This window comes from Pongo abelii, chromosome 3, assembly GCF_028885655.2.
Source record: "Pongo abelii isolate AG06213 chromosome 3, NHGRI_mPonAbe1-v2.0_pri, whole genome shotgun sequence".
Classification (NCBI taxonomy): Eukaryota; Metazoa; Chordata; class Mammalia; order Primates; family Hominidae; genus Pongo; species Pongo abelii.
This window is the reverse complement of record NC_071988.2, coordinates 161,524,915-161,547,246: the sequence shown is the minus strand read 5'-3', so window position 1 is coordinate 161,547,246 and position 22,332 is coordinate 161,524,915. Positions and strand designations below refer to the sequence as shown.

Genomic DNA, 22,332 nt, shown 5'->3' with positions numbered 1-22,332 from the left:
AGTGTCTGCTACAAGTGACATCAAGTAGCATCTATCAAGTGGGATTACTTTAACAATAGCGTCCTCATCTCAGTTTAGAAGAAAAATCCAAAATCAAAGTCGACTGAAGATAAGGTAAACGGTGATGTTTGCTACACTAGTGGTGAGGTTTTCAAAGTTTTGCCCAAACCAGTTTTTATTTTTAGTGCTTGGTTGGGGTCAGTGAAACTTCCAGGTTGTCCTAACCTGTTAAAATCTTTTAAAACATTATTTGTGACTGTTTCTCTTTGGACAGTGCTTTTTGTTAATCACAAAAAACAGGGTAGAAGGTAATAACATATGCAAAGGGATGTGTAGCAATCAAAGGGAAGTGTTATCCTTCCTAGGAGACAGGATTTATGGGATTCCTGGATCTTTTTTGTGTCTGATTGTTGAGGTCTTGACAGCCTTTCAATTGAGGAATACGGTCGTGTCTGTTAAACTAATTGTAGCTGTTCACTCCACTATATAATTTTACAACATTTCAGCTTCAAATAGAATGGCTTCAATAAACATAAAGCAGACTGACACATCCCAGATTTCTGCAGTTTATTTTACACCAAGAAATTACATTTAGAGATTTCCAGACACATACTATAAATGAAAATTCAACAGGAAGTTTCTTTCATTTCCTCTAGATCTGACCTATATTTCAAAAATATATGAGTGGGCTATAACCAGGAACTTCTCTTGCTCCCATTATTCACACTGTTTTCTGAAGAGCTTTTTCTTGTCCGTGACTCTAATGGCCATTAAGGGAATTGCAGACATTGGAAGACTATACAACCCTAAGTGAAATGAATGAAATGGTAAATGTTATCCACGAGATGGCCAAATTGTATGGTTCTGGGCTACCTATCTCCATCAGATTAACTAGAAAAGCTAGACCTCCTCTGTGCTTTTAGCATGAAATAGACAACACTCATCCTTTTCCATTTATACAACCTTAGATTTTATTTATTTATTTATTTTTGAGATAATGTTTCGCTCTTGTTGCCCAGGCTGGAATGCGATGGTGCGATCTCGGCTCACTGCAACTTTTGCCTCCTGAGTTCAAGTGATTCTCCTGCTTCAGACTCCCAAGTAGCTGGGATTACAGGCGCCTGCCACCACACCTGGCTAATTTTTTGTATTTTCAGTAGAGACGGGGTTTCATCACGTTGGCCAAGCTTGTCTCGAACTCCTGACCTCAGGTGATCCACCTGCCTCAGCCTCCCAAAGTACTAGAATTGTAGGCATGAGCCACCACGCCCAGCCAAGCTTAGATGTTTTTAATGTGAGCAGCCATTTGGTAGCTACTTCCCCAGATCATATACCACCCATCTAAAAGAATAATGTGATGATGAATTAGATCCAGTGTATGTAATTTCTATGGTTTGAATGTATGTGTCTCTTTAAAATTGTTAGAGCTTAAACCTTAAGGTGATAGTGTTAAGAGGTGGAGGCCTTTGGCCAGCGTGATGGCTCATGCCTATAATCCCAGCACATTGGGAGGCCAAGGCAGGTGGAACATTTGAGGTCAGGAGTTCAAGACCAGCCTGGCCAACATGATGAAACCCCATCTCTACTAAAAATGCAAAAATTAGCCAGGCATGGTGGCACATGCCTGTAGTCCCAGCTACTCAGGAGGCTAAGGCAGGAGAATTGCTTCAACCCAGGAGGTGAAGGTTGTAGTGAACCGAGATCCTGCCACTGCACTCCAGCCTGAACAACAGAGCGAGACTCCATCTCAACAACAACAATAAAAGAGGTGGGGCCTTTAGCAGGTGATTAAGTCATGAAGGCCTCATCCTCGTGAATGAGATTAGTACCCTTCTAAGAAGGCTTGAGGGAACTAGCTAGGCCTTTTGCCCTTCCACCTTCCACCATATGAGGATGCGGCAACAAAGTGTAATCTTGGAAGCAGAGAGCAAGCCCTCACCGGACACCAGACCTGCTGGCACCTTGATCTTGGACTTCCCAGCCCCAGAACTGTAAGAAATAAATTTCTGTCCTTTATAAATTATCGAGTTACTAAACATGATCTAGTGTGAAGAACAGCTAGGAGAGGTTGAGGTTTTTGTTGGTTGTTTTTATTAGAGATGGTGTGTCTCATTATGTTGCTCAGGATGGAGTATGAGGCTTTTCACAAGAGAAATCATCACCGACTACAGCCTTAAACTCCTGGGCTCCAGTGTTCCTTCCACCCCAGTCTTCCAAGTAGCTGGGATTACAGGTGTGCATCACTGCTGGACTAGAAGATGGCTGCTTTTTAAGGTCTTGGGTATTTCTGCTTAAAACTCAACTAGCCAGGCTCTACTTCAGATAATGTGTAGAACATGGTGTGCACTAAAACTCATACATAGTCTTGGGTTAAATGAGACATTGCACGTGAAATCTCTCACAGTGCTCATCATCACATAACAACAACAGTAATAACCACCAACACTCATGCAGCCCTTACTACGTCCCAGGCACTCTTCTAAGCACTTTACATACATTAACTCTTTTTTGATACTCAAAACAACTTTATGAAGTGGATTCTACCATCTTATAGGTAAGGAAAGAAAGGCTCAGAATCATACTATTAAGAAGTGGTGGAGGTTAGATTTGAACCAGGACAGATACTCACTCAATGCTTCTCTACTAAACTCAATATAATTTGAGCTTCAGAAGGATGTCAATGGCTTACTCATGATCTGGGGATCACATTAACCCTAATTCAATTGATTTAAAGCTTGAATTTCAATCTTTAAAACATTTTTACAGTAAGAAATGCATTTTCCTAATAATCCAGTACACAAAATACATAATACAATACTCACCTTCACAATATGCAATGCACAGGCATTTTCTATTCTTTCCTATTCTGTACCTTTTTTTCAACCTTGTTACAAATAATTAAATTAATTTCTGTAATTTGAAAATCCCTAATAAAAGAATTTTTTTCTCAGCCCAAATGGATATATGGGTCAGACATTGATTGACATGATGTACAGAAAAAAAAACCTTCATAAGAATTATTACTATTGCCTGATTTTTACCTCCCAAAGATAGGCATTAGCATACTAGCAAAATAGTGAATTCATGTCACTCTCTGCAAGCACAAACACCTCTTTCACAATTGTCATAGTCAAAAAACAATTAGTATACATACAGCACCAAAGTTCTGTCCTTGCAGCAAAATCTCACATTACTGTCCTCTATTCAAATGTCACTCAATATATCTAACTTAATTCAGCTAAATAAAAGAAATTCACTTTTTTATTTTTTTTGAGATGGAGTCTTGCTCTGTCACCAAACTGGAGTGCAGTAGCGTGATCTCGGCTCACTGCAACCTCCGCCTCCCAGGTTCAAGCAATTCTCCTGCCTCAGCCTCCTGAGTAGCTGGGACTACAGGCGCCCACCACCATGGCTGGCTAATTTTTGTATTTTAGTAGAGATGGGGTTTCACCATGTTGTCCAGGCTGGTCTCAAACTCTTGACATCAAGCGATCCACCCGCTTCGGCCTCCCAAAGTGCTAGGATTACAGGTGTGAGCCACCCGGCCCGGATGTGGAATAGCTTTTGTGGAGGGGAGGAGTAAGAGGGCATCATTCCACCCAATACAGAGGGCTTCATGTGGAAGTGACATTTAAGCTGAGACTTGAAGCCTGAGTAAGGGTTAGCCTAGCTGGGAGACGGAGAGGAGTACTGGAGGACTGTCCAGAGAGAGCGGGAAGCGCAATGAGGCCCTGGAGTGAGGTGTGGAGTGCAGCAGAGAGTGAGGAGGACTGTGGCCGGTGCTTGGGTAAGGGGGCCAAATTGTACAGAGCCCTGGGAGTCTCCCTTAAGGGCCATGAGAAGTCTTAGAGGGTTTCACATGAAGGGGAGGGAATGCAGGACACAATTGGATTAACATTTTATAGATTCAAAGCTGTGTGCAAGAGCCAGGCAGGAACCAGGGAGACCAGTTAGGAGGGTTTTGCCATACTAAAGCAAGGGCTGGTGGGGATTAGAAATAGCTAGCTAGATATCTAGAGTGGAGAAATGAAGACTTGATTGATTGGATCTGAGGAGTCAAGAGCTGGAGGCTTTAGGAGTAACTCCTAACTTCGTGGCTTGAGCAACAGGGTAAACAGTGGTGTTATTACTAGGAGCAAGGGAACCTGTAGGGTGAGTTGGGAGAAAGGAAGGGCTAAGGATGATTTTGTTGGGGACAGGATGAGTTGAGCAGTTTGAAGGAGCTGGCTCCAAAAAGCGGTGTCCAGTGGTTAGTTAGCTACATGGAGCTCTGGAGAAAAGTCTACCCTAGGGAAAAAGGACAGAAGGTTGTCACACATCAGATTGTAAATGAAGCCTCGAGAGGAAACAAGTGCAGCCAGTGAGAGCTGGAAGAGCGAGAAGAGAAAAGAATGCAGGACACAGCCCTAAGAAAAAACACAAAACACATTATTCCAGGGTGGAGGTGTCTAGGAGGGAGACTGAATATGAGACCTAGAGAGCACTTGGATTACAGAAAGGAAGAGAGCGGGGAGTAGTCTGTAGCAACAAATGTTGCCTGGAGGTAAAACAGATAAAAACCCAAGAGTGTTCACTGCATTGAGCTTTATCTGGGTCAGCGCGTGGCTCTGGGTGCAGTGGAGAGATGAAGACCCAGCTGCTGTGGGACTTGGGAGGGCTGCGGAGGGAGAGAAGAGACGACTCTCCACAGAGAGGAAAAAGACAGTTTAGGATTTGGAGGGGGATTTGACAAGGGGCTTTGATTTTACTTTCAAGATTAGGAAAAAACAAATATGTTTAAATGCTCCCTGGTTCCTGCCTTTCTGTAGAGAAAGGTAGAGACTGAACATAACACGAGGAGCTAGTCTCCCCCTGAGCAGGGAACTGAGGAGCGGTCCAGCATCCAGGAGCTAGGACAGATGAGCGATTTTCTCTGTCATAACGAAGGGAAGGAAAAAGGCGGAAGCAGTGTAGAGATGTGATGGCACGTGTTCCACGTCTTCTCTTCTGGGAGCATCTGTTTTCTTCTGATGGGGTGGGGTGATCTGCCGAGAGGGTGAGGTGGGGGTGACAGAATTGAAGGGTGGAGATTTGAAGCAGGAGATCAGGAGAGTTGACTCAAGAAACAAGGTGGGGCTGCAGGGGTCAAGGAGATGGTGTCTGGGAAGTAACTGAGTCGCCTGGTTGGAAGGGTAAGAAGTTTCAGTTTTCTGATTTCAGAGGAGCGGATCTGGGACGACAAGGTCAAGGTGTGTCCATTGGATGCCCCTTTTTTTTTTTTCATTTTTCTTGCTGAACTCCCCTAGCTGGAACCTACAGTACCACATTGAATAGAAGTGGTAAGAAGGGGGTAGTGCGGGCAGCAGGACAGGGTAGTGTGATGTGGTAAACGGCAGCAGGGATTAACTGAGTGAGTCAGCACTATTTCTTTTTAAGCTATAAAAACAATAGTATTCCCAGAGGCTCCATTCAGCAGATTTGTACTTTTAACTCATTGGCGGCTGAAGGGGAGAAGAAAGGCAAAGAAGTGAGGAACTCAGGTGTGAGGGGTCCTTGAGGTAGGCTTCGGGTCACCTAAGATGCTGATGGTAGTTGAGGAGGACAGAGTTCAAAGCCAGAGCCCAAATCCTCACTGAAAGACAGGAGCCTGGATGGAGCAGTTTATAGGCGAGTGGAGAAGTCCTGGTCCCAGGAGGCTGGGATGAATACAGGAATGTGCCACTTGGCTGACCGTGGTCTGCAAACCAGTCTAAGAATGGGCTGTTTCTTTCTTTCTTTCTTCTTTTTTTTTAATCGTGATAAAACCTAATTAACCAGATGCCTTAGCATGAAAAATTACCAAGAATGATCTACTGAGTGATCTAATCAATTGCGCAATTAATGAATGCAACTGCAACAAGAAAAAAAAATCTTCAAGACAATCAATATGGTTGTTTTCATAAAGACATTCCCTGAATAAATGTCATTGACTTCACTTTAAGGCCAAACACAGTTTTAGATTATAAAATGGTCCTCATTATCCGTTCCTTGACTCCCTTTTCTAAGCGTGTATAATCCAGACTTGACTAAATCTCTACTTTAAATGCCACAGTTAAGCCTCATACTTCATCTGTGTTTTAGTGGAAATGGAGCAGAACTGACCACTGTACTCTTCATAATAGGTTGTTAAATCCTTATTGAAGACCATTATTAATTTCACATATCCTGCCTTCTTCTTCCAAGCCATATCCTGCTCCTATTATCTCTTTCACAGAGTATCTATTGCTCTATCCCTTAATAATTTTATATGTAAGCCAAAAAGTCTCCTTATTAAGAAACAACAAATTTGGGCCAGGCATGGTGGCTCATGCCTATAATCCCAGCACTTTGGGAGGCCAAGGCAGGTGGATCATGAGGTCAGGAGATTGAGGCCATCCTGGCTAACATGGTGAAACCCCATCTCTATGAAAAATACAAAAATTAGCCGGGCACAGTGGCATGTACCTGTAATCCCAGCTACTTGGGAGGCTGAGGCAGGAGAATCATTTGAACCCGGGAGGCAGAGGTTGCAGTGAGCTGAGATCGCGCCACTGCACTCCAGCCTGGGCAACAAGAGCAGGACTCCGTCTAAAAAAAAAAAAAAAAAAAGGAACAACAGATTTGATAGAACCATGTATTTACTAAGAGCATCTAAAGACAGGTCAGTACTTTAACACTGGAGTATTATGTCTAGGAAAATTTCTACTGGAACAAGGAATTATTATTTATTATTATTATTATTTACAGATATAATTCTTGCCATCCCATGGGTAAGCCAAGGTCTCTTCTTCTCTGATCTTCAGCAGAATGAAACCAGTCCAGGATGAGTTTTTTGTTTTGTTTTTACAAACATCTCTGGTGGTTAGCAAGTTGCGGCAGTCACAGCTACTATACACCATTAGGTGAGAACACGCAGTGTGCCAGGTTCTGGGCTAAACATCTGATATACATCTAATTTAAACATCACAAAACCCCCAAGAGGTAGGTGTTTTTATTATCCCCTTCCTATGGACAAGGAAACAGCTTAGAGAGCTTAGGTACATGCCTCATGGACACAAGCAAACAAAAAGCGAAACTTGGATTCAAAGTTAGATCAGTCCAAATCCAAATCCATGCTTTCAATAAACTGTTCGCTGCTGTGATACAAATTCAGTGTGTGTGTGTGTGTGTGTAAAGCGGAGAAAGTAGAAGGCTGGGAGACTAGGGGGTAGGGGTTGGATAGGCAGAGAGAGACAGAGAGTAAAGGAGTGGTGAGAATTTTGGAAACAAGTAAAGCAGAAGCATTCTTTTTGATGCTATTGTTAATGGATTTGTTTTCATTTGGGAGTTATTTATTGTTAGTGTATAGAAATATAATTGATCTTTTTATATTCATATTGTATCCTGCAACCTTGCCAAATTCATTTATTAGCTGCAATCAATTTTTTTGCAGATTATTTAGGATTTTCTGTAGACAAGAGTATGTCATCTGCAAATAGAGATAACTATTTCTTCCTTTCCTTTTTTGTCTTTTTTTTTTTTTTTTTTTTTTTTTTTGAGACAGAGTTTTGCTCTTGTCGTCCAGGTTGGAGTGCAATCGCGCTATCTCAGCTCACTGCTACCTCCACCTAGTGGGTTCAAGTGATTCTCCTGCCTCAGCCTCCTGAGTAGCTGGGACCATACCCGGCTAATTTTTGTATTTTTAGTAGAGACGGGGTTTCACCATGTTGGCCAGGCTGGTCTGGAACTCCTGACCTCAGGTGATCTGCCCGCCTCGGCCTCCCAAAGTGCTGGGATTATAGGCATGAGCCACTGCGCCTGGCCAACTATTTCTTCCTTTCTAAATGGATGCCTTTTTTTTTTTTTTTTTTTTTTTTTTTCATTTTTCTTGCTGAACTCTCCTGGCTGGAACCTACAGTACAACATTGAATAGAAGTGGCAAGAAGGGGGTAGTGCAGGCAGCAGGACAGGGTAGTCCGATGTGGTAAATGGCAGCAGGGATTAACTGAGTGAGTCAGCACCATTTCTTTTTAAGCTATAAAAACAATAGTATTCCCAGAGGCTCCGTTCAGCAGATTTCTGCTTTTAACTCATTGATCAAATGAGTCACAGAGCCATCTCTAGTTGTAAGCAAGTCTGGAGAGATGAATATAAACTGGGCATATTGCTACCTGGTTAAAAATTGAGGTTGCATTGGTAAGAAAGAAGGGGAAAATGGATACTGATTAAGCTATTAGCTATGCCTGCCAATATTATTGAGAAGAAAAAAAAAATAGATGTCTAAGTCAAGAAAAAACGGCACCGTTTAGCCAAAAACAATCCTGATTATGTCTTGAAAATTTAGATTTTCTTCTAATGCTAAATATGTTTTTGAGGTTTTTCATAGTTAATTACAGGTAAGTGTTTCCAGTGAGGACTGGCTTAGAGGGGAGCTCTTGTGGGTTTACGTGGCAGAGCAGTTCTTTCTACAGGCCATGTGTTACTGCTCTGATGTGTCAGTCCCAAGGTCTAAGGCAGGGATCAGCAAACATTTTTGTAAAGAGCCAGATAGTAAATGTTTTAGGCTTTGTGGGTTATAGGGTATGGCAGGCTGAAAAATGGGCCCTCCAAAAAATGTTCCCATTCTAATCACTGGAACCTGAGAATGTATTATTTCATATGGCAAAAGAGAATTTGTAGTTGTGAGTAAATTAGGGATCTTGAGATGAGAATTTATCCTGGATTATCGGGGTGGGCACAGTGTAATCGCGAGGGTCCTTATAAGAGGGACACAGAGGGATTAGAGAGACAAATTGTAAGATTCTGTGCTACTTCCTTTGAAGATAGAAGATGGGGCCCAGATCCAAGGAATGCAGGTGATCTCTAGTTGCTATAATAGATAAGACAAAACGGATTTTCCTCTAGAGCCTCCAGGATGAATGTAGCCCTGTCAACACCTTGATTTTTGGATATCTGACCTCCAGAACTTTAGGAGAATAAATTTGTATTATTTAGGCCACTAAGTTTGTTGTAATTTGTTATGGCAGCAATAGGAAACAAATAGATGTGATTTCTATTACAACTGCTTAATTCAGCTATTGTACCAAAAGCAGCTATAGGCAATACATAAGTGAATGGACGGGCCTGTGTTCCAATAAAAGTTTATTTACAAAACCGGTAGGCAGGCTGGATTTGGTCCATGAGCTGTAGTTTTCTGACTCCTGATCTATGTAATCTCCAATTGCGCAACATCAGTTTGTCTCTCTCTTTTTTTTTTTTTTCAGTCAGGGTCTCACTCTGTGGCCCAGGCTGGAGTGCAGTGGCATGATCTCAGCTTATTGCAGCTTTGATCTCCCAGGCTCAAACGATCCTCCTGCCTCAGCCTCCTGAGTATCTGGGACTACAGGTGGGTGCCACTGGGCCCAGATAATTTTTTATTTTTTGTAGAGGTACAGTTTTGCCATGTTGCCTAGGCTGGTTTCAAACTCCTGGACTCAAGTTATCTGCCCACCTTGGCCTCCCAAGATGCTGGGATTACAAACGTTAGCCACTGCACCCAGCTGTCTCCATTTTTTAAATTAAAATACATAATGTTCTAGTAAATATTCTTGTGGGCAATTCATTGAACCTATCTTAGATTACATGCCCAGAGTAAATTCTAGAAATGAAATTCCTGGTCTTCTCTGAAGAGGGAGTTGAGTGGGAAAAAAAAAGAAAATGAAAAAAGAAATAAACACAAGATATTCTTGGTCAAAGTGTGTCTACCCTTTCTCCTCCAGTGAGCTACAATGAAGCCACAGTAATCCGCATTCCCAGGGGAACACAGGTGGTCTGCCTCTCCACGTGCTCAGAGTGCCAATTCTTGGTAAGGAGATATAGGGACTGGAGTGAAACATTGGAATAATGACTCATATTCATGTTTTATAAACAAATTTAAAATATTGGAGCAGGTTATTTATCTGGAAACCCTGAAGTTTGGCTGTTTAAAGGGCTATTTTAAATATAGGCAACAGAAAACAAAATACAAAGTCTTATTTCTGACACTTTAAAATGTTGGCAAAGTGTCTTCCTTGTTAGTATGGTGGTAAGTATCCCCACCTGTCATAAAATGGCAAATAGGCTAGGTGCGGTGGCTCATGCCTGTAATCCCAGCACTTCGGGAGGCCAAGTTGGGAGGATCACTTGAGTCCAGGAGTTTGAGATCAGCCTGGACAACACAGAGAGACTTTGTCTCTCCAAAAAAATTGTAAAAATTAGCTAGGCATGGTGGCATGTGCCTGTAGTCCCAGCTACTTGGGAGGCTGAGGTGAAGGGTGACTTGAGCCCAGGAGGTGGAGGCTGCAGTCAGTGAGTCAAGATCCCATCACTGTACTCTGGCCTGGGCGACAGAGTGAGACCCCCATCTCAAAAAAAAAAAAAAAAATTGGCAAATAATTACCATCTTTCCATTTCACTCAGCCCCTACACTGAGCATGTTCATAGCTGGGACAGTATTAGCATTTGGTTCTCTTAGTATTGGCCCATTGTCAATGGAAAATGGCCGGTTACATGTGATTTTCTCATTAATTGTCTACAGTTGAAAGGACAATATTTCTGGAATGTGCTCTTCACCAACTTATTTTTACTATAAGAGAACCTATCCTTGTATTCACAACCTTATTCTTGCTGATCTTTACAGGAATTTCACTTTGGAGCCCCTATTTGGGGAAGTTAGTATGTAGGAGAAATGATTGGTGAGTTCATTCTTTGCTATTTGGAGGAAAGAAAAGTCAGTACCTCCTACTTTCCCATAAAAGTCCATGTGATTCTAAGATCATTCTTTAATTATTCTGCTTTTACCAAGGATCCCCAAATTGGGGGTTCTGTTCAGATCATCCAAGAGTCCTTATAAAATTCTTCAGGGCACTCCACTGGCACAGTGTTGGGATCCTGCATTAAATAGGGTGTGTGAAGAGACCAGGCACACACTTAATTACAGCTAACATTTGTTGAGAATTTAGTTATGTGCTGCATCAGGAAAATTATTCTAATTAACTCTTACAACATCTTTGAGAGCTAGGTATCATTATTGTGCTTATTTTATTGTTAAGGAAACTGGGGCGTTGGGGCATTATAATAAATAGAATTACTGGGAGTTGAACACAGGCAGTTTGATTCCAAAGCCCTTCCTTTGCACTGTGGATTATACTAGATAGTCAATAGATGCAGTCTTCCTTTATTTATCCAATCAATCAATCAATCAGGATGTTCATTTATTGGGCTTGGTATACATCAATAAGCAAAACAGATAAACCTCCTGTTCTATTGGAGATTTACTTTCCAGTGGGGATGAAGTGGGGGGCCAAGATAATAAACAACCGACAATCAACATACTAATCATATTAATATAGTAAGCATAATAACATATAAACATATTAAATTAATCATAAAGTATGTTAGAAGGTGTTAAGTACAATGGGAAAAAAAAGGAAGAGAGCAGGGGTACGGCGACTGGGTCTACGTAGACAGGCTTCATTGAGAGCCTGGCATTTGGACAACAATTGAAGGAGGAGAGCGAGTTTTTTGGACTCATATCCAATTCCTCTTTTTCTATAGTTGTAAAAATTTCTCAGTGAAATTTGCACCAGTATAATATCTGCTACCTACTATTTATAGCCTACCATCTGTAGGCTCCTTGGAATTTTTATTAAGCAGAGGAACCAAACTTAAATTATCAAGTTACTGAAAACTGTAACCAATAATATACAGCTTGGTCTCAATTATTTGGACATTAGGTGAAAACAGAGATGTCCCTCCCTGCTGCCTCCAGTATGTCTGATTTATGTATGTATGTGGACTCAATCCAAAGGATATCTATAAAACTGAAGGACAAGATAAACAATCAGGGCTAAGCATGGTGGTTCACACCTGTAATCCCAGTGTTTTGGGAGACTGAGGTGGGAGGATCACTTGAGGCCAGGAGTTCAAGACCAGCCTGGGCAACATAGTGAGACCCCCATCTCTACCAAAAAAAAAAAAAAAAAAAAAGATAAACAATCATAGGTAACTGACCAAGGGAACTAACTGACCTAGGGAACTAGAAGAGAAGTTACTTTAAAGCCAAATATGTATTTCTTCTCTGGTCTTGATTATTGTGCAAAACTCTTCCAGTGAAAAAGCATAATAATACATGAGAAATATTGGGTTTTGTATTTGTTTTCACTTTAGATGCCTGGTGTCTTAACATAAAATATGTATTGAACTGCTTCATATATATATATATATATTTTTTTTTTTTTTTTTTTTTTTTGAGATGGAGTCTCACTCTGTCACCCAGGCTGGAGTGCAGTGGTGCCATCTCAGCTCTCTGCAACCTCTGCCTCCTGGGTTCAAGTGATTCTCCTGCCTCAGCCTCCCAAGTAGCTGGGATTACAGGCATGCACCACCACACCTGACTGATTTTTGTATTTTTAGTAGAGATGGGGTTTCACCATGTTGGCCAGGCTGGTCTCGAACTCCTGACCTCAAGTGATCTGCCCGCTTTGGCCCCCCAATATGCTGGGATTACAGGTGTGAGCCACCACGCCCGACCTCGAGATATTTTGATGTGTCAATTATTATAAAAAAAGAGGGAATTAAACTGGCATCTACATCTAAATATCTAAAAAATAAAATAAAATAAAGGCTGGGTATGGTGGCTCATGCCTCTAATCCCAGCACTTTAGGAGGCCAAGGCAGGTAGACCACTTGAGGTCAGGAGTTTGAGACCAGCCTTGCCAACATGGCGAAACTCCGTATCTGCTAAAAATACAAAAATTAGCCAGGTGTGGCAGTGCACGCCTGTAATCCCAGCTACCCAGGAGGCTGAGGCAGGAGAATCGCTTGAACCTGGGAGGCGGAGTTTGCAATGAGCCAAGATTGCACCACTGCACTCCAGCCTGGGCAACAGAATGAGACTGTATCTCAAAACAAAAACAAAAACAAAATACATAAATATCTGAGCTAACTGCCTACTTGGTTTTATTCTTTCACTGGAATTGTAAGCTCCATGTGGGCAGAGAATGCGCCTGTCTGGGTGATGCTCAATACTTATTTGTTGAATTCAAGGGTGAAAAAAAAGAAAGAAGTTTTATCTGTTACAGTTGCAGTGAAAAAAAAAAAAAAAAGAAGAAGAAGAAAGGAAAATAGAAAAAAAGGAAAAAAGAAGAAAATAAATTTTAAAAGCCAAAAATAAATAAAGAAAGAAGAAAGAAAAGAAAGCGGCCAGGCATGGGGGCTCATGCCTGTAATCCCAGCACTTTGGGAGGCCAGGGCGGGCGGATCACGAGGTCAGGAGATCATGACCATCCTGGTCAACATGGTGAAACCCCGTCTCTACTAAAATACAAAAAAAAATTAGCCAGGCATGGTGGCGTGTGACTGTAGTCCCAGCTACTTAGGAGGCTGAGGCAGGGGAATTGCTTGAACCTGGGAGGCGGAGGTTGCAGTGAGCTGAGATTGAGCCACTGCACTCCAGCCTGGGTGACAGAGTGAGACTCTATCTCAAAAAACAAAACAAAACAAAAAAATGCTATTCCACATCCTAATCCCTGGAACCTGTGACTATCATCTGATATGGTAAAAGACATGATTAAACTAAAGATCTTGAGAGGAAAAGCTTTTCCTAGAGTGTCTGGGTGGGCCCTGTCTCAGTCTGCTCGAGCTGCTGTACAAAATACCACAGAGAGTGTGGCTTAAACAACAGAAAAGTTTTTCCTCTTGTTTCTGGAGTCTGGAGGTCCAACATCAGGGAGTTGCCGGGACTGGTTTCAGGTGAGGCCCTGCTTCCTGGCTTGCCTTTTCTCTGTGTCCTCACATGGTCTTTCCTCAGTGCTTGTGCAGGGGGAGAGGGAGGTCTCTGGTGTCTTCCTCTTCTTATAAGGGCACCAGTCCTATTGGATTAAGGCCTCACCCTTTTGACCACATTTACCTCCTTGAAGGCCCTGTCTCCAACTACAGTCACACTAGGGGTTAGGGCTTCAACATATTTGATTTGAGGGGGGCACGATTCAGTCCACAACAAGTCCTAGATACAATCCCATGTATCCTTATCATGTAGACACACGGAGGAGAAGACACACAGAGAAAAGGAGGCAGTGATGTGACCACAGAGGCAGAGATTGGCATGATGCAGCCGCAAGGTGAGAATGCTTGGAGCTGCCCAGTAAGGGAAAAGGAAGGACTCGATTCTCTCCTAGGGCCTTCCAGGGGAGTGCAACACCTTACTTCAGACTTCTGGCCTCCAGAACTGTGAGAGAGTAACTTTTTGTTGTTTTTAGCCCTCCAGTTTGTGATAATTTGTTACAGAAGCCACAGGAAGCCAACACACTTCCATGAACTCATGGATAAGATTAGGTCCCCTGCCAGCTGCTCCCAGGGCCCCAGTACTGTACTTTCCATAATCCCCAGCACACTCGACGTTTAAAGTCAATCTCGACCTCTAGACTTTAAAGTCATGAGGACAGGGACTTTGCCTTTCTTACACACCACTTCTTCCCCGGGGCTTGGTACATAGTAGGTGCTCAATAAATGTATGTGAGATGGATGAATTCATGAGCTGATATTGAGAAGCTCTTTGCTGGGAGAGTAAATAACCAACTAGCCTATGAAAACAAGCTAGGGAAGTTATTTCCTGTAGGAGACTTCGCAGTCCTTTGAAATAATTAGGTGAGGTCTTGTCTGCAGACCTTTCAGGGAGTTTTCTAGTCCCTGATACTGTGACCCTGTGGTTTTCAGTTTTCCTAGCAACTTGAGCTTTGGTGCCCTCTGGTGACAGAAATTACTTGTCTCTTGGTCTCTTGTTCTACATCTGTCAAGATTGACAAAAATCTAGTTACCTGTTGTTGTATAGAATTTTCTCATTATGGAGAAATTGAATTTTGTCTGTGCAGTTACAAGAAATCTGCTAGAATTGTATGATTAACCAGTCTGTGAAAGTTTCATAAAGCACATAACCTCCAAAGACCTTACAGATGCCCATTCAAGTGTTTCCTTTTGAATATGAAGATTTTCTGATGAAACACAACGTTTCAGGTTACGTTTGCTACCATACTTTTCTCCTCAAAAGTATGCTTTTAATGTGAAATTTAATTACCATTTGGAAAACCAACATTGTATTATTAAGTGGCTGCTTATAATCACTGGAGGCTTACAGTGCTTTCCAATGCCTTTAAACCTTTATTGTGATTGAAAAGCAAGTTGTTAGAAGATTGTGTGTGTGCTGTTTGTAAATGAGAAGTTATGGGTCTGGCTGCCTGTCCGTAAACAGACTTGCTTTATCTCCAGAGCTCGTGCAAATGCTGACAGCTCCACAGTCTTCTGATTTTAATTCTGTGAGTTGTGATCCAGACTGTTCCACACGGCAACTGCACGCACAAGTGTGCTCGGCTTCACACCAAAGACGTGTTTCTCAATGTGTCATTTCAAGATGATTTGAGACGAGGCAGTAAACACAATTTTCTTTCCTCACGGATGACATAATCCTCTTAGCAATAATTTATCATAATTTCTCATTGAGCTTCAAAGGGACAAATGGGTTTGTAAATATTTCAGTTTGAGGGTTTTCTGACCCCAACCACTTAGTCAAATAAATAAGCTGCTATTTCCAGGAATTCAACATTGGTTTCCTTACTAAACTGAAGAATCCCTTATATAATGTAAACAACCACCCTCTCATTTTGTTTGTATATTCTGAGTTTCACTTTCCTATTTATACATCTGTACCTACCCACAAGACACTGATGTCCCCAGTCTGCTTCTTACAAAGAGGCAGGGTTATGCAGGCCTCATGATGCAACTGCTTCTGGAAAATACAACTGCGTGCATGGTGAATCTTCAGCTGGTGAGATATTACAGGTTGCTTTTAAAATTTTTTCTAGAGAGAAATGGGTTAAGGAAATAAAGATATTGGAATGGGGCGGGAACGTGAGGTGATTATTTTAAAGACTTGGGAGGGAATAGAGTATAATAGTTGAGTATAGCTTCTAGATTAAACTGCCTGGGTTTGAAAGCAAACATTGCTATTTGCTAGTTCCGTGCCCTTAGGAAAGTCACTTAAGCCCTTGCACCTCATGTTCCTTATTTGTAAAATGGTGGTAAAGACAGTAGCTATCTTTTAAAGTTGTTTTGAGAATTGAGTGACTCAGTGTTGTAAAGACCCTCGAATAGTGTCTGGCATATAGAAATATAAATACAGTACATATAAAATTATATATATAATAATATGTACATATATAATAAATATATAAACATATACATACATGTAATATGATAAGATATATAAATATATCACAATAGATAAATATATACATATAATAATTATATGTACATATTTATTTTATATATTTATTATATGTATATATTCATAAGCATATATGTATTCATATATACTTACATATGTATATATTTATAAATATATGTATTTATATATACTTAAAATGTATATATTCATATATTTTATTATAAATTTATACATATATAAATTATATACAATATATCACATTTATATATAATATATAATTTTTATATGTGTATATATGTTTATGTAAATTATATAAAAATATGTATATGGGCTGTCATGGTGGCTTATGCCTGTAATCCTAGCACTTTGAGAGGCTGAGGAGGGTGGATCATCTGAGGTCAGGAGTTCCAGACCAGCCTGGCCAACATGGTGAAACTCCGTCTCTACTAAAAATACAAAAATTAGCCGGGCATAGTGGCACACGCCTGTGATCCCAGCTACTACTCGGGAGGCTGAAGCATGAGAATCGCTTGAGCCTGGGAGGCAGAGGTAGCCGTGAGCTGAGATTGTGCCACTGCATTCCAGCCTGGGAGACAGAGCGAGGCTGTGTCTCAAAAAAATGTTTATGTATATATATAAAATCCTTCTCCCTCAGTTACTAAACAGCCTTCCCTAGACCTGACTATCAGCAATGAGAATTACTCTTCTTTGCCCCATTTCTCTCCTTCTGCCTAAGCCAGAACAATCACTTCTCCTGGAGACAGATTCATTATGAAAGGACTTTAATTCTGGTCTGACGGACTGCTTGACATCGGAGTGAATTCTCAAGGCTTATCCAGATCATCTCATGGAATGATGAGTTGACTTGCACCCACTAAAACAGGAGCAAATCTCCTTCAAAAGATCATGCCAAAGACTGTGTGGGTACTGGAAAGGCTGTGTGGCAGGGAAAAAGCTTTCTCTAACCTAGAAGTCTGCAAGGTCCCCTCTGCACCCCCAAGCAGGGGCCCGAGTTCATTAAGGCCAGCAAAGCCTACTGACACCACAGGACACCCCGTGACACGAAGTTTTCAACCTCATTGCTTTCCCCTGAAGTGAAGTTTAGTTACCTGTGCTGTGCTGGACCAGCCATGAAAGTAATGAGGGAAGTGGATCACTCCAGGGAAGCCCAGGTAGAATAATAGGTGTTACTCAAAAGTACGGCTTTCAACTTAAAAAGGAAGGAAATTCTGATACATGCTACGTGGATGAACATTGAAGGCATGATGCTAAGTGAAATAAGCCAGTCACAAAATGACAAATATTGTATGATTCCATTTATATGAGGTACTTACAGTAGTCACATTTATAGAAACTGGAAGTAGAAGGGAGGGTGGTTGCCAAGGGCTAGGGGAAAGAGGGAGTGAGGAGTTAGTGTGTAATGGGTATATTTCAGTTTTGCTAGATGAAAAAGTTCTGGAGATTAGTTGCACAACAATGTGAATGTACTTACTACTGAGTTGCAGACTGAAAAATGGTTAGTATGGGCCAGGCGTGGTGGCTCACACCTATAATCCCAACACTTTGGGAGGCCAAGGTGGGCAGATCACTTGATGTCAGGAGTTCAAGACCAACCTGGCCAACATGGTGAAACCCATCTCTACTAAAAATACAAAAAAATCAGCCACGCGTGGTGGCGCATGCCTGTAATCCCAGCTACACGGGAGGCTGAAGCACGAGAATTGCTTGAACCCAGGAGGCAGAGGTTACAGTGAGCCGAGATCACGCCACTGTACTCCAGCCTGGGCAACAGAGCTAGACTCTGTCTCCAAAAAAAAAAAAAAGAGTTAGGATGGTAAATTTAATGTTATGTATACTTTTCCACAATTGTTAATTAATTTTTTAAAGTGCAGCTTTTGATGGCACACATATCTCTCCCTCTTCTTTGTCTCCAGAAGATGAGAGGGAGCATAGACAGCAGACAGGATGCATCATGTTATTGCATTTATTTCTGTAGACCATGCATTGAGGCTGTCTGACCTTCAATTATTCATTAAACAAATATTTACTGAGTTGAGTACTTACTACATGCCAAGCATTGTTCTAGAGGCTGGAGTTACAGCAGTGAACAGAAAAAGATCTCCCCAGTTCCCTAGCCACAGGGATCTCACCTTCTAGCAGGTGGAGAAAAACAATAAATAAATAAGCAAGTAAGATATATGGTATTTATATGGCAATAAGAGCTATGGAGAAAAATAAAGCAAAGAAGGAGGAAGAAGAAGAGTGTTTCAGGGTTGTATTTTTAAATAAGGTGGTCAGGGGAGACCTCACTGAGAGGAAGGTATTTGAGTAAGACTTGAATGAGATTAGGGAGTTAGCTATTTAGGTATCTGCAGGAAGAGTGTTTCAGACAAAATAAAAAGTCAGTGCAAAGGCCCTGAGGCCGAAACATGAATGGTGTGTTTAAGGAAAAGCAAAGGGGCCATTGTGGCTGGAAATGTAAGCAGCAGCAGGGAGACAGTCTAAGAAGAGTTTAGAAACATCACAGAGGCAGCCCAGATCATGAAGGTTGAGACGGAGTCTCGCGGTGTCACCTAGGCTGGAGTGCAGTGGCACAGTCTTGGCTCACTGCAACTTCTGCGTCCCGGGTTCCAGTGATTCTTCTGCTATACCTCCCGAGTAACTGGGACTGCAGGCGCCCACCACCATGCCCAGCGAGGTTTTAGTAGTAGTAGTAGTAGTAGTAGTAGAGAGCATTTCACCATGTTGGCCAGGCTGGTCTCAAACTCCTAACCTCAAGTGATCCGCCCGCCTCAGCCTTCGAAAGTGCTGGGATTACAGGCGTGAGCCACCGTGCCTGGCCCCATTATTTGTAAGACTTTGACTCCTACTCTGAGATAGTAACTAGAGGAATGATATGATCCAACTTCCATGTTAAAAGGATCACTGGGGGTTGGAGGCGGGTGTGTCAAGGGCAGGATCAGGAAGACTAGTAAGACTGCAATACTCCAGGCAAGAGATGCTGAGAGCTCAGCCCAAGCAGGTAGCTGTGGAGGTGGTAAGATGTGGGCAGATTCTGGGTATATTTTGAAGATAGGGCCAACAGGGTTTACTGAGAGACTGGAGGTAAGGCTCTACAGAAAGAGAAAGAAGAGAAACGTTAAAGATGACCGTATCGGTTTCCTGGGGCTGCTGTAACACATCACCACAAACTTGGCGGCTTAAAACAACAGAAATTTATTCTCTCACAGTTCTAAGGCCAGGAAGTCTGAGATTAAGGGGTTCTTGCTTCCAGGGGCTCTAGAGCAGCAGTTCTCATCCTTCCAGGGGCCGGTTTTGTGAAAGACAATGTTTCCACGGACGGGGCAGGAGTGCTAGGGGAGAGAGGCAGCAGGGTGGTGGGTGTGTGTGTGGATGGTTTCGGGATGAAACTGCTCCACCTCAGATCATCAAGCATTAGTTAGATTCTCATAAGAGCACGCAACCTAGATCCCTCACGTGTGTTGTTCACAATAGGGTTTGCGTTCCCATGAGAATCTAATGGCACTGATCTGATAGGAGGTGGAGCTCAGGTGGCAATGCTCATGGGACCACTTACCTCCTGCTGTGCAGCCCAGTTCCCAACAGGCCATGGACCAGTACCATCGCAGCCCAGAGGTTGCAGACCCCTGCTATAAAGGATATTCTATTCCTTGTCTCTTCCAGCTTCTGGTGGATCCAGGCGTTCCTTAGCTTGGGGTTACATGACTCTAGTCTCTGCCTTCTCCTCTTTTCTGTGTCACCTGTCCCTTGTAAGGACAACTGTCATTGGATTTAGGACCCACCCAGATAATCCAGGATGATTCCACCATGAAATCCTTAACTTCATTAAATCTGCAAAGACCCTTTTTCTGGCAAACACAAAAATGCTTCTGTTTGTTTTAAAAGATAAACCAGTTTTGTTTAACTTTGTTTACTGCAGGCACTAGAAGTGCAATTAGCCCTCTTGAAATTTGGGATTATTTAAAAATAAAGGCTGGGAGCGGTGGCTCACGCCTGAAATCCCAGCACTTTGGGAGGCCAAGGCAAGTGGGTCACCTGAGATCAGGAGTTCAAGACCAGCCATGGCCAACATGGAGAAACCCAGTCTCTACTAAAACTACAAAAATTAGCCAGATGTGGTGGCGGTTGCCTGTAATCCCAGCTACATGGGAGGCTGAGGCAGGAGAATTGCTTGAACCTGGGAGGCAGAGGTTGCAGTGAGCTGAGATCGCGCCATTGCACTCCAGCCTGGGTGACAGTGAGACTCCATCTCAAAAAAAAAAAAGGATCCTTTTTCCAAATCAGGTCACATTCTCAGGGCCTGGGGAGGATGTGGACATACCTTTTTGTGAGCCACGATTCAACTCACTACAATGACTCTAACTTATTTTAATCTGAGCAACTGTAAAGATGAACTTGCCATTAACTGAGATGGAGAAGAATGCCAGTTTGGAAGAGGAGTCCAGGAGCTCAGTGCTGGACATGTCAGGGTTGAGATGCCTGTCTGACATCCAGTGGAGCTGATGAGTGGGCAGCTGGGTGAATAAGCCTGAAGCTTGGGACAGAGGTATGGATTGGAGATGGAAATATGAAGGTTCCCTGATGTGGACAGCATCTAAAGCCACGGACCCATGATCTCAACCAGGGGAGGAGTGTGGACAGAGGAGAAAACCATCAGGGACTGAGCCCTGGGGCACACCAGGATTCAGAGGACCCAGCCAAGAGACTGAGAAGGAGCAGCCGGGGAGAGAGGAGGCAAAACAGGAGAGTGTGAGGTCCTAGAAGGCAAGTGAGGGAACTGCTTTAAGGAGGAAGGAGTGATCAACTCACAGTCTGGGCGTTCAAGTAAAAGTTGAAATTTCCTATGCAGTTTCCTGTAACAAGATTGTGCACTTTTCATGTCACTCCCCTCTTATGATGTAGGAAAGGCAGTGACATCTGCTTAAAATCATCACTAATACCCTTATGTTATAATGAAGCATATTTTCAAAGCGTGTTGTTACCGTTTTTATCAGCATAGCTTTTCCCTTGGTTCCATGTTCTATGTCTACAACTCAGAAGGGAAAGAAAGGCACACGTCTCAGCCCCACACAGGGTCAGGAGAGACTGTTGAGCCTGAGTCCTGAGCTACTGTTGCCTGGAGTCACGCCATTTTCCTAATTTTTTGTTCCTTCAGTAAAAGTCTTGTCCTTAACAGCAGTGGTGGATGTGTGAGGAAAATCAATCAGGGAAACTGTTTTAAAAGGTTTTAAATGATTACCAGAGCATAGTATAATCACTTCAGGAACCAAGACAACAATTTGACAAGTGAAAAACTCCCCAAATTCCACTGGCTTGCCTGAAAGCCTGTTACAAAAAAAACAAACATCTGACAAATCAATCAATCTAGCTTAAACATCCAAACAGAGTGCTTTGTCACCGAGTGAGGGAGAAGCAGCATGAGATGACTGGGTGGGTTTTCCAACAAATGGACATTCAGAAGAGACAACTTAAATCTTGAGCTGTTTGGGAGGTTTTTAGTGAATGATAATGAATGGTTAAATTAGAGAACTGAGTGCTAAATCCTGAAGAATAAATATGTTTTGTGGAAATTGTTTTTGTGTCTCTACAGCCAAAATATCTCAGGCTTCACTCATCTGTGACCACAAATGTGATTGCATCAATATTAATGTCCAAATCTCTATGACTCACAGCCTCCACCAGCTTAACTTCAAAATCCCCCTCCCTTAAGTGTATTTGGGAATCCTCAGGGTGTGTACTGTATTTATAGTGTCCCTAAACTTGCATGCTTGGCCAAGAAGGGACTCAGCCCCCACCCCAGAGAAGCCTGTCCAAGCTGATGGCCTCTAGTGGCCTCTGCCCACCTAGAGCCACTTGTCCACCTGGGTGCCCACAGGGCTGTGTCTCACATCTGACGCCTGTGGAGCTGGGACTACTCTGAAACTCCACCTAGGAGACAAGCCTCATCTCCTTTGCGAAGTAAGAACACTCCCTGGCTACTCCAGTTGGAGGGTTGACAACGAAAGGTCTCTTGAGCCTCAAATGTCACAAGCCTTAGTCACAAGCTCTTTCAATTTAGGCACAAAGCCCTTTTTTTTCTCCCCCAGGCATGAAGTCAT

The 22,332-nt window shown here is 42.4% G+C and overlaps 1 long non-coding RNA gene across 1 annotated transcript; it reads left to right on the top strand.

Annotated features, from left to right (window-relative positions):
• Window positions 1–13,541: 13,541 nt before the first annotated feature.
• Window positions 13,542–21,804, top strand: LOC129058824 (uncharacterized). Its single transcript, XR_008524235.1, has 4 exons — window positions 13,542–13,746; window positions 14,033–14,114; window positions 15,740–15,814; window positions 16,869–21,804. It is a non-coding gene; the product is annotated as an uncharacterized LOC129058824 (long non-coding RNA).
• Window positions 21,805–22,332: the final 528 nt, after the last annotated feature.